The sequence below is a fragment of the Mustela nigripes genome, chromosome 6, assembly GCF_022355385.1.
Source record: "Mustela nigripes isolate SB6536 chromosome 6, MUSNIG.SB6536, whole genome shotgun sequence".
Taxonomy (NCBI): domain Eukaryota; kingdom Metazoa; phylum Chordata; class Mammalia; order Carnivora; family Mustelidae; genus Mustela; species Mustela nigripes.
Genome location: NC_081562.1, coordinates 75,720,819 through 75,734,135, shown reverse-complemented (window position 1 = coordinate 75,734,135; position 13,317 = coordinate 75,720,819).

The window sequence follows — 13,317 nt, the reverse complement described above, 5'->3', positions numbered from 1 at the left end:
CTGACAAAGAAAAATGTGCACTTAATTAAGACAGTTTGCCATTGGGCGCCTGGGTGGCTCAGTGGGTTAAGCCGCTGCCTTCGGCTCAGGTCATGATGTCAGGGTCCTGGGATCGAGTCCCGCATCGGGCTCTCTGCTCAGCAGGGAGCCTGCTTCCTCCTCTCTCTCTGCCTGCCTCTCTGCCTACTTGTAATCTCTGTCAAATAAATAAATAAATAATCTTTAAAAAAAAAAAAAAGACAGTTTGTCATTATGTAATATGAATCCCTAGAAGTCATTTGTTACTTTGACAACTGAAATATTAAGTATGTAGCTAACTACCATAATTATATTTTAGAATTTCTGAGATTTTATTCAAATGTTCCCCAATACATTTCACTACACTGGAATCCCAATAAACACAGCTCTGGTTATCACTTAGGGACATGACTTCCATAGTCTGTCTCCAACTCAGATTTCAACCTGATTTTCATTCTTCTACTACATGTATTCTAACACCCAACCAAATTAAGGTATATGTTTCTATTCTCCTTATATGGACACCTCTCTCACCACACTTCTGAATTCAAAACTTTCAATATCTTCAAGGCCCTAATCATAGGAAAGTGTCTTCATGAAATTTATACACACTTTATAAAAAATAATTTCAAGATTTTGTTTAAATTTTTCCTTTAAATTTAAACCATTAGATAATTAAAATCTTTTAAAAATAAATAAATAAATTACTAGATAATTAGAGGTGTGGAAGTAGGAATGAGGCTAATCTTTTTTTTTTTTTTTAGTAAAGATTTTATTTATTTACTTGACAGAGATCACAAGTAGGCAGAGAGAGAGAGGAGGAAGCAGGATCCCCACAGATCAGAGAGCCTAATGCAGGGCTCGATCCCAGGACCCTGAGATCATGACCTGAGCTGAAGACAGAGGCTTTAACCCACTGAGCCACCCAGGTGCCCCAAGGTTAATCTTTTTAAAAGCAATTACTACATTATCCAGGGAAATGGATTTTTAGAAAAATATATTGCAACCATCTCTTTCAATAGAGGAATGAACAATATTAGTTGCCATTATAGCCACATACTAAAAGACAATCAGTAATAGTCATAACCTGTTCACAGAACACTCTGCAAGTTATCAATTCTGGGATGCAGGAATATAGATATTTGTTACACTATTCATTGTAAGAAAGAATACAGTAAAATAGAGAGATGTAAAAAGGTTAAGGGAGGGAACGGAGTTAAGAGATGGGAGAAGAAAGGAGGAAAAAGGATAAGAAGTGAGAAGAGAGAGACACAGAAACACCCAAAGAAATAGAAAGTATGTTGACTACAGTAATGTATCATAGCCCTTTGCTATGTTTTCTTGCAAGGAAAGATTTAAAGGAAAAGGCTAAAGAAATACTTTTTTAAAAAAAGACACAAAGGCAACAGGTTTATAAAAACAAAAAACACTAACATACATTTTACATGGAGCATGCAGGAGATATTAAAACTACTATATAAATTAAATACTATGGGGACATGCCTTAATGGTCTTGAATTGTTTTTTGTTTCTTTTGTTATGCTTTTTAGTTTGCTGCTTAGTTTATTTTTTAGTGGCATGGTGCCCTGCAAAACAAACTGTTTCCAGATTGTTAAGATCTTACAACAGTATCTTAAGTGTGATTAAAAGTGGGAAATGCAAATAAAATAAATAGAGCAATAACTAACAAATAAAAACAATATTTTATGGCTTGTATTACATTGAAATTAATTTAATCTAAAACATCATAATCTAACATTGTTAGCTAGCAAACTTATTAAGATTCAGGACAGTAACTAGCCTAGAAAAAGTACTTACATTGGCTTTCCACAAAACTAAAACAGGTCTACCTGATGTGTCAGGAATAGTAATGATATATGTAGAACATTATAGATTTTACATAACTTTTTCTCTTATTAAACAAGAAAGAAGTTTTTAGAGATGTATGAATTATAAATGGTAAGGTATTGAGAAAAGAACTGTCAAATCAATAAGGCAAAAACCTAATACTCAAAATATGGAGCCTAAGTAAAATAACTTCTTTCGGACTAAATTTTTATAGTATTTCCACTAAGAAAACACTATTTCACAGTTACAGGCTTTAATGATAAACATGAGCAGCCATCTCCTGAGTCACATAGTGGAAGAGATTTTAAAAAGTGAATGATACTGGGGTGCCTGGGTGGCTCAGCTGGTTAAGCAGCTACCTTCAGCTCAGGTCATGATCCCAGAGCTCTGGGTTCAAGCCCCATATCGGGCTCCCTGCTCAGTAGGGAGTCTGCTTCTCCCTCTCCTGCTCCCCCTGCTTGTGCTCTCTTTTTCTCACTCTCTCTGTCAAATAAATAAATAAAATCACTAAAAACTAAAAAGAAAGAAAGTGAATGATACCCCAACATGAATGTATGTTTCAGGCTATCACAATTAAATCTTAAAAACTTTATTTTCAATAATTTTAATTCACTAAAGCTTCAAATGTTGAAGTTTTCCCACTCTATTAATGGAATAAAGACTTATTTATTTTGAACAAATATTTTTTTTTCACAGAATGTCACCAAAATTTGGAGGACTTCCTTTCAAAAATGTTCAGAACAACATAGGACACATGGATTGCTTTTCAAAGTAATTCTTCAAAGACTCATATGTTAACGAAATTCAAATAATGAAAGGCAGCAAAGAGAGAAAGCTTATAATGACATGCCAAAGTAGTTTTCAACATTAGTATTGTCTCAGAAACACTGTAATTCAGTTACATTAACTGCACATATATAAAATTGTTCAAAATTTTGACAACTGCAGTTTCCGTTTGGTAAAATATCAAGCTTCTTTGGATGCAACTATGAAATACATGTAAACCACAATCAATTCAAGTTTATCTTGGTCACACAGGTTATATAATTTAGTAAGAACACTTTTTAACACATGATGCTATAATCCACCAAATGTGTATTCATATTATTATAGATATAATTTTATCTTCAATGTTCTACAGTTACATGTGTCAAATTATTGTTGGCCACTATATTTTCCTCAAAATAACTACTAAACATGAAAGTAAATCCTGATGCTTTTTCAGATTTTCTTCAGCTTCTCATGTGGTCAATGATATAACCATGAGAGATGCTAAATGTTAGTAAAAATTCTGCACATAACTTATAGGTTCATCATCAACTTAAAAACAAAATATCACTACTTAATTTATTTTTAAACATTAGTTTTCTTTTAAGTTCTCCACTACCAAATGAATTACAAAAGCATTACCAAACAATATTAAAAAAAAAAAAAAAGCTGACAAAAGCCATTACAGCAACAACATTCCTACTACTCTTTGTATGTGCTCTGACAGGACAGGAGCTTAGCTTCTATTCCTTTCAATTTCACTTACATATAACCTAAAATTTCCCGTTTCATATTGACTCCACCCCCCCAGGTATGGCAGCTATACAAATCTCTCAAACTTTAGCATGCTACAACACTAATTGGTAAAACTGGCCAGCAGGAATAGCAGCATTTAATACTTCTGCTAATTGTCCCTAGCTGCTCATGTCCCAAAACACTCTATCAACTAGTGCCCTCTATTCTGTCCTTTAAAGGACTGGTTAATTATTTTCCATCTGGAAAGTGTTTTTCCCGAGTTATCACTGGATGTCTTTAGATTTAACCACATGTTAAAAGAGAGAACTCTCTTCACTGCACACTCAGCTCATGGTAGCAGAGGTTAAAAAAAAAAAAAAAAAAAAAAAAAATGGCCACTCACGGACTCTATCTGGGCTCATTTTAACAGAAACAGTGATGGTAGTTTCTTTAGTTAAAAAACAAAAACTAACTTTGCTAACCTGGGCTTGCCTCTAGGACCACAAGCATAAGTCATGACTGCATCAGGCAAACAGAACAATGTTCACAGTGCTTTAACAGATAAAGAAAAGATGCCCAGAGACTAACTTAATTATAAAGAGAATTTATTGTAAAACTGATTAAGGTTAAGTTTCAGGGCTCTTAACATAAAAATGCCCCTTCTACACCCTGTATCTAATTTTATAGTCGTGATTTTGCATTCTTTTTCCATATAGAAAGAAGGTTCTACCCTTGTATGAAGAGGTTTAATAATTAATCCAAAATCACATAACCCATGAAACCTACAAAATGAGTTAGGACTTGTGTTGATTTGATTTGGAGAATATACAATGATACCGGAAAATGGAAAAATAGTATTTTTTCCCCCAGCAGAATCCTAACTGGTAGTATTATCTTAAAGTTTATTCCCCACCATTTCCAAACTACAGAACACTAACCACAAACAATCATAAAATATCAATTTGATTGTGTTCCTTCCAAACTTGTATGACTCAATAACAGATTAAATTTCAACTTCTCAGTCTGGCTTTCAACCTCACTATTAAAAAGACACGTATACATATTTTTAAATATTTAAATATATAATCTTATCTCCAACTACTTATGTAATGTTTATTTGCATCTTTATTTTCCCCATCTCAACTATCCTTTATTCTTGTTTCTGAATGCCAAAGCTTCAACTAAAACTATCTTATATTCTGCTATCGTTCTGAGTATCTATTCCTTAAAGCATGTATTTTGGCCCCTTATCTTAAACATTTTCAAACTTAATGACATGTCATATCCACACCCCCAATAAAATATAAATCTCTCATAAAGGGGCTAAATTTCATTATTTTTCATGCCCACCTGGCACAGTGCTTGGTACACAGCACTCAACAATTATTTTGCATAAACGTTCTAGGCCTACATTTACAAATGCACACTTCTCCCTTAACTAAATTTAAACAAAATTTTATCTGTGTCCATCTTATGACACCGGTTGCTGTATTCAATCTAAGTTGCAAAATAAATTTCCCCTAATTAAAAATAAATGTTTTCTTATACTTCATATGTAGTGCAATATAGTCCACCTATAGTCAAACTCATAAAATGCATATTATAGCCCAAAGACTGTATACATCTTTAGATTCTCCTTCCTCTCCTATCTTCCTAACACCTTCATGTCTGAGGTGGCTATGAATTTGGTGAAAAAAGTTACTGATCAATAAATAGGAAAATGAAAGAGGATCATTTCAGTGAGTATACCTGTCCTGTCTCAAATGTATACCTCAATCTAACAAGGAAAATACAGGGTCTAAGCGACTTATAAAAACTATAAAACAAGAACTAGAGTTCTACAGCAATGATTCCCAGACAAGTAAAAGAAAAAAAAAATTTTAATTGGCAAGACTGACAAATGACTGATATTGTAACTGTCAAAAAAGGACTTAAATGAGGAGCATTTTAAAATAATATATATATATGTATATATATATATGTGTGTGTGTGTGTGTATAAAATCTTTGAAAAAAAGAAAGAACAGACCATTATATTGAAAAACCTGACATTACCAATGATTAGCAAGTTTCAGAGACAGTTGATTGGGAATTGCTATTATAGCCATGTAAATTACTCTCAGCTTAGACCAAATCTCTAACCAAAATGAGACTCTTTTAAGTGAAATGGTATCTTGTAAAAATGTCCACGAACTTTAACACTAAAACCAAACCAAATAATTTTGAAAAGGAAAAAATAAGGGAAGCTTACATCTTCCCTAGCCACCAAACCTTTCCTTTTTATTTCACACACAAAACAAGACACTTCATGTATGACTGGTAGAGTCCCCAAACTGAAGAGTAGCAAAAAAATCAAATGCCAAGTTTGTTTTATGCCAAGAAAAACTGTACAGAACTTAGCCATAATAAAGATTTTCCTACTGGGGCGTGTGGGAGGCTCAGTGCGTTAAGCGTCTGACTTTTGGTTTTAGCTCACATCATTATCTTGAGGTGGCAAGATCGAGACCCTGCACAAAGGCTCCCAGCTCAGCAGGTAGTCTGCTTCAGATTTTCTCCCTCCTTCCTACCCACCCACACCCCACCCTCACTCCCTCTCTCTTTAAAATAAATAAAATCTTTTTTAAAAATTAAAAAATAAAAATTCTTCTGTAAATTAATTCTGCAATTAAACTTACATCAAGTTCCTACAATAAATAAGAATACTCTGCTTCCATCTTGTGTATACAATCAGACTGCTATGACCAAAACAAAACTGCTATAACCTGCTTTTTTAATTCTCTTATCAAAAATGTGTAAAGCCCCTTACTAGCTTCCTGTGTTAATGCAGACCCACCTGCTGTCTGACAAATAACCCATCCAATTTGTTTAATACCACCCCCATCCATCCCTTCTAAGCCTTGCTAAAAACTAGGTCTCTAATTTGACCAATTATTTACCTCACCTCCTTTTCAAATTTTAAGAACCTGTGCTTCATTGTTTCTCTGTGGTGCTTGTTCTGTGCAATACTGCTATCCTTCAAGGCTTCATGGAATTTGTTTCTCTGTTCTTTAAGTATCCACAGCCCTTTATGTGTGCCACTTTTAGAAAACTTGTTTCTATACAGCACAGCAGAGTGGTTAAGCACATTGCTCTCAAATCCTAACTCTGCTACTGATTAGCTGGGTGACCTTGAGCAAGTCACTTAACCTTAACACTGCATCAGTAAAATAGGAATAACATTTGTATATACCTCATGAGATTCTTGTTAAGAGTAAATGAGCTAATATGTGAAAAGCACTTAGAACAGTGCTTCTTTTAATAGTAAGTGCTATTTAACTATTCAGTAATAATGCTATACTATTCTCACCATTCTACCACAGATTATTTTTGTGGATCAAAATTACATCTTTTTCAGGTGCCTGGGAGGCTCAGTGGGTTAAGCCGCTGCCTTCGGCTCAGGTCATGATCTAAGGGTCCTGGGATCGAGTCCCGCATGGGGCTCTCTCTGCTCAACAGGGAGCCTGCTTCCATCTCTCTGCCTGCCTCTATCTACTTGTGATCTCTCTGTGTAAAATAAATAAATAAAATCTTTAAAAAAAAATTACATCTTTTTCTTTTCTGCATTTTCCTCCCCCACCTCATACAGAGATTAACAATGCCCTAAACAGGAAGGCATGTGACAACCTGTTTGTTTAATGTTGAATGCTCTGAGAGAGAAGTTCTGATAGAGCTCTGTAAATGTTTTCCAATTATCTCATCTGTCTGTATTTAAGTTCTTAACATTTCTCAAAATTTTCAACCAAAAAACAGGATAAGGGAGGGTAATAAACAAGTTCCAGAATGGACTGGGATACAGATTAAAATGTTTATTCTCTAACAGCTCTCATCAGCTGCTAGTAGTCATTACTAAGCACTGTCTTGGATTCTGAGGCCCTTTAGGCCCTCATGATCACAATACCATGATCAACTAATCTTTCACACCCTCGTCTACTGTCATAGTAGAAAATGGAAATACTGTTTCGTTACCAATCTGGGGTTTGACCTAAGGAGTCCATTCCCCCAAGAAAATATATTTATATTTGCAGATTTTAACTTAAAATATCACAGGATTTACGTACTTTAATCCATAATGTATCCATGTTTGTTTAAATTTACAAATATTTTTTTCCTCTAATCCCTGAGTAAAACTGTTGCTCCAGGGAGAGGTGTCATGTTACTTCTGTGGTTTCTTAAGCCCCAGTGGTACCTAATACTTCCAGGCACAGTTCTACTTCATTTTTGAAAAACACACTGCTAGACTATTCTGCCGTATATTGCTTTTGCATCCTCCCAATAGGATGAAAAATATTACTCTCTGAAGAGCCAGAAGCTTTACATATAGGAGAATAATGGCACCTACGTTTTAACAGTATTAAGCATTTGCAAAATTATTTCGTATATCACTTAATAATTTTAAAGACTGTCAGATTCAAAAACATCAAATCATAATCACATATCACCTAACTCATGTGAAGCCTGTAAGTGAATTTTCCATTTTCTACAAAGTAGAAGTGTGACGCTAGAACACCAGCCAGAAATAATTCAGAGACATTTCTAAAATACAATGCTAACATATTCTTCAACAGGATAATATGCTTCTGCTAAAATTACTGGGCATAGTTACAATACTTGGTGAACACAAAAGCTGTCTCCTTACAAAATCCTTTAGAACGCAAATGTGTTATAGTCTAACCCTATCACCACTGCTCTGGGTCTACCTGTGACAAAAATCATATTTAACAGATTAGTATTTCAATTCTAAAATTTCCTTTTGTCAAGGACTTTCATCAAATGAAATTACAGGCCCACATTATTTCTATCCAAGTGGACCGTAGGCCAGTAGTAATGAAAATGTTATAGAGAACTACATTGTCAACCAGTCATGCTTTATGATTAATGCTAAATACAAAATAAATTGCCAATTCTCTTGTAAGTTATTGCAGTTAAAAACTGTTCACTTCGGGGACACCTAGATGGCTCAGCTGGTTAACCCACAGATTCTTGGTTTCAGCTTTGGTCATTATCTCGGGGTCTTGGGAGAGACTCCCATGTTAGACTCCCTGCCTGAAGATTCTCTCTGCCCCTCCCTTCGCTTGTGAGGTCACATGCACGCATGCGCATGCCCGCCTTCTCTCAAAAAAATAAATCTTCAAAAAAAAAAAAAATGTTCACTTTACCTTCCTTTATAAAGCAAACTAAATTTATAACTGATACTGCCACTGCCCTCTCCCCCGACAATGGACTTAGGGACAGCAAGGCATGATCTCTTCCATAGTACTTTACACATTCATACAGAAGCTATACAGTACCTGAGAAAAAACTTCTCCTGAGAGATGGGCAGAAGCGGGAAGAAGGCAGAAGAGGGCTCAGGTGCTGAGAGGCCTCATTAGAGAAGGAAGACATGGGACACGGGGGAGGGAAGGCAAAGAACTTCACCCACTGTGCGCCCCACACGCGAAGCCCTTGGAAAGACTGTGGGGAGAAGCTGATTTTCTTTTGGTTTAGAACAGAGAGGTAGTGACTAAGGTCTCCCAGTTGGGCTACCAATGAAAAGACCCACGCCTACCAAGGTTCCTCCGGCTCAGGCTACGCCCGCCCCTCCAGGGCTTAGGAAAAAGGCGCCATTTTGGGAATGAATGTACGTGGACTCACGGCCTACGGTCTCAAGCTCCAGAAGCACAACTCACCGAGATCCCCCGACCCAATTCATCGCTCAGAAACTTCTGAGGCCCCCAAAGATGGGAGCTCAGACGTCTTGGGTCTGTGCCCCGCCACAGCTCCTTTAGCCTCAGCCTCCTGCGGCGTACCGCCCAGCCTCCCGACAGCCTCTGCGCCCAGGCTGGCTTTTTGTGAGCCTCCCAAAAGCCTCTGCGGTTTCTGCGGAGACAGTGGCCTGATAGGGCCGCAAGGGACGCTGTGGGAAAGCAGCCAGTACGCATAAGGGAAGAGGAATCAGCAGTTTTAACCGCTCAGGCAAGGGAAGCCTAAGTAAATGAAGTTTCGGACTGTGGCCACAGGGTTAGTGTTTCAAGCCACCTCCACCATAATTATGTTTAGCCTTGTATTGGTCTCAGCCTTCTTTTTCAGATCAAAGATCTGACTTGGGGGAGAAAAAGAAGGCAAAGACAAAGTTATACGATCCCTAATCCTAAAGATGAAGCTTGCATTCTCACTTATCACTCCCCATCCAAATCCTTTAAGTATCTTTCACATACTGTTTTCCTTTTTTAAGATTTTTATTTATTTATTTATTTATTTGACAGACAGAGATCACAAGTAGGCAGAGAGGAGGAAGCAGGGTTCTCTGCTGAGCAGAGAGCCCCATGCGGGGCTCGATCCCCAGGACCCAAAGATCATGACCTGAGCCAAAGGCAGAGGCTTTAACCCACTGAGCCACCCAGGTGCCCCTCACATATTGCTTTAATATTAAGTAAACAGTTATTAGGAATGCTGCCCTGTAGTGATTTACTATTACGTACATTTTGTGAGTTTCTGAGTGATCAAAGTTTTATTTAAGCTGCAAAGTCCCAAAGACTCAAATTCTTATCAGAAATACTCAAAACAAAAATTGGATTTTGCTGTTTATTTCTGTGTTATGTTTGTATAGCCTCATAAAGCATATATCCTACAAACTATTCTATAATATTTTGGTTGGAAACTAGAAATCTCTTGTCCCAAATAAATCCACAAAGTACCCTCCCCTCATTGTCATGACTGTTTTCCAGAATTTAACCTATTCAAATATAATATATTTTCTGTTAAGTCACTGGGAAAAAGTACATAAAATAGAATTATGTCCCAGGGTAGATATCTTATTTAATCATATAAATAATAAAAATTCACCAGAATATACCTATTATTGGTTTGAATTAGACCAGATGAATACACCATTTCAGAACAAATTAGTCTTCCACATGAACTGGTCATTTTTCGGTATCTAAATTATACAGCCAAGTCAGAAGTAACAACCTAGAGTTATTAGCCTTACTATTTTCTATATATATATATATATATATATATATATATATATTTAGGATTATTTATTTATTTATTTATTTGACCGACAGAGATCACAAGTAGGCAGAGAGGCAGGCAGAGGAAGCAGGCTCCCGGCTGAACAAGAGCCCGATGTGGGGCTTGGACCCAGGACCCCTGCGATCATGACCTAAGCTGAAGGCAGGTTCTTAACCCACTGAGCCACCCAGGCGCCCCAAATTTCAACATTTTTAAACAGGTACAAACTGACTAAATCAACTAAAAGGGGGAAATAATTTGCTAAAGGATTAACTGACTCTTTTGATATATCGTATGTGAAAGAACATAAAGAAGAGATGGATCAATTTACTGAGAAATCAAGAACATTAACAGAAAGGCAGTAGAAGTGGTAAATTAGGCTAAGGAAAAAATTAACCTATAAGACACATCTTCAGACAAGATAATCTGCTGATTTTTCCTTCACCCCAAAAGCCATTTCGTTATTAACTAGTTATTAGGTGGTTATTTGTAACAGCTGAAATGCTGACCTAAGATCTCATCTTTAGTGTTGTTTATGCCTCTCATGAATAACTAACATGATCGATAGTTAATGAGTCAAACACAGTGCTATTTTAGGGCCAGGAGGGCAATTAGGTAATCTCTTGGGTCAGGAAACAGTTCAAGAAAGGAATACAGCACAGATGAAATACTACTTAGCATTTGGTGAAAGAAAATCCAAGATTCTTAAATCTTAATCTACATTACTAAAAAAAAAATCTACTTTCTGGTGATTTACTATATAAACTCATAACATATATAGTATCTATATTATATATTTTTTATTTATATCCTTGTATATGGAGATCTATTATAAAAAATCACTTCTGATATTTTACAATTTATAATACATATGGTTTAATATGTTTCTTATATATTCTGAATATGTACAAAACCTCTTTAATCTGGCTCTTCCATAGATGTTGGTTGTGTTCACTTTGGCACTGACATTAAGAAAATCACCTAGGGGCACCGAGGTGGCTCAGTTGGTTAAGCATTTGACTCTTGATCTCAGCTCAGTTCTTAATCTCAGGGTCATGAGTTCAAGACCCACACTAGGCATCACACTGGACACAGAACCTACTCTTAAAAAAAAAAAAAAAAAAAGACGGGGCGCCCGGGTGGCTCAGTGGGTTAAGCCGTTGCCTTTGGCTCAGGTCATGATCTCAGGGTCCTGGGATCGAGCCCCGGATGGGGCTCTCTGCTCAGCAGGGAGCCTGCTTCCCTCTCTCTCTCTCTCTGCCTGCGTCTCTGCCTACTTGTGATCTCTGTCTGTCAAATGGATAAATACAATCTTTAAAAAAAAAAGAAAGAAAGAAAGAAAACCATATGAGGGGTGCCTGGGTGGCTCAGTGAATTGAAGCCTCTGTCTTAGGCTCAGGTCATGATCCCAGGGTCCTGGGATCAAGCCCTGCATCGGGCTCTCTGCTCAGCAGGGAGCCTGTTTTCCTGCCCCCTCTCTGCCTGCCTCTCTGCCTACTTGTGATCTCTCTGTCTGTCAAATAAATAAATAAAATCTCAAAAAAAGAAAGAAAGAAAGAAAACCACATGAGAACAGAGTAATTTGGAAACTATTACTTATTTTTAATTTTCATTCATTTTCTAAGATTATTCTCCCCCTTAAGAAAATTTTAACACTTTTCCATACAAACACATGTAAAATTGAGACACTTGAGTAGAAATTAGGCTGAATTTTGTTTAGTTTAGTAACAAGTGATTTTTTTCAACATCCTTTTTCTCACTTAATTTGGAATTCAAAGCAAATTAACATTATCTTTGTTTTAACTGAATATTGCCAGTATAAAAAATGAAAGAAGTATCTTGACATTCTTTGTTTCTTACTTAAATGGCATATATTTCCAACTGGAATTACCTTTCTGGTTTTCTTTCTTTTTATTTTTTTTATTAGATTTTTTCTAAATTTATTTATCCAACAGAAAGAGAGAGAGATCACAAGTAGGCAGAGAGGCAGACAGAGGGGGAGAGGGAAGCAGGCTCCCTGGCCCAATGCAGGGCTCGATCCCAGGACCCTGGGATCATGACCTGAGCCAACAGTGGAGTTAAATGGTTTTAGTTAGTCTGTACTTAAGGGGCTCAATATCAAGTCAAATCTCACAATGACCTTTTCCCCAGTTCTAGTAACTAGCTTTAAATGTTGCTTGTACACAATTCTAGCAACCAAATTTCTATCTTATTTTCCTCATACCTACATCCTCATTCTAACAAGTCTTTCACTCCACACATTAAAATCTTGCTCCTGTACCCCAGCCTCAGTACCAGTTTGTAAACTGACCTACCCATAATTATGTGTGGGCCTGTTTGGATCTCTAATGTTCTTTGCATCTAGATTCCCACTGCACTGCTCCTTCTAGGAAATGGCTGTCCTCTGCCAGTGATGTAAGCCACTTGCCTCAACTACCAGCTGCTTTCTGACCTACACCTACACATGCCTCTGTGTAACATGCTCTGCCTGGCTGAACATCCTCCTGTCATTCCCACTTAAGTTTACCCTGGCCTTTCACTTGTCCTGTCACAGTGAGGAGATGAGATGTAAAGAATTAAAATTTGTAAATGTCTGACACCCTATTTTGGTACATAAAAAGCATAAGATTAAGAATAAAACATGTTGAAAATAATCACTATAACACTATGATCTCTACATACAGACTTAGTCTTAATGAAATGATTGTGCCTGCTAATATGGCCAACCATCAAAGAGACTTGTAGAAATTTGCCACTCGTTCATTATACATTTGCTGAATGGAATGCAAACAAATGAAAAGAGACCTGTGATGATTCTTAGAATTAATATAGGTACACGGGAAAAGAGTTTTTAAAGTTTATGAATACTGTTACTTATAAAAGTCAGAATAGTTCTTTACTCATAGTCAAATGAATA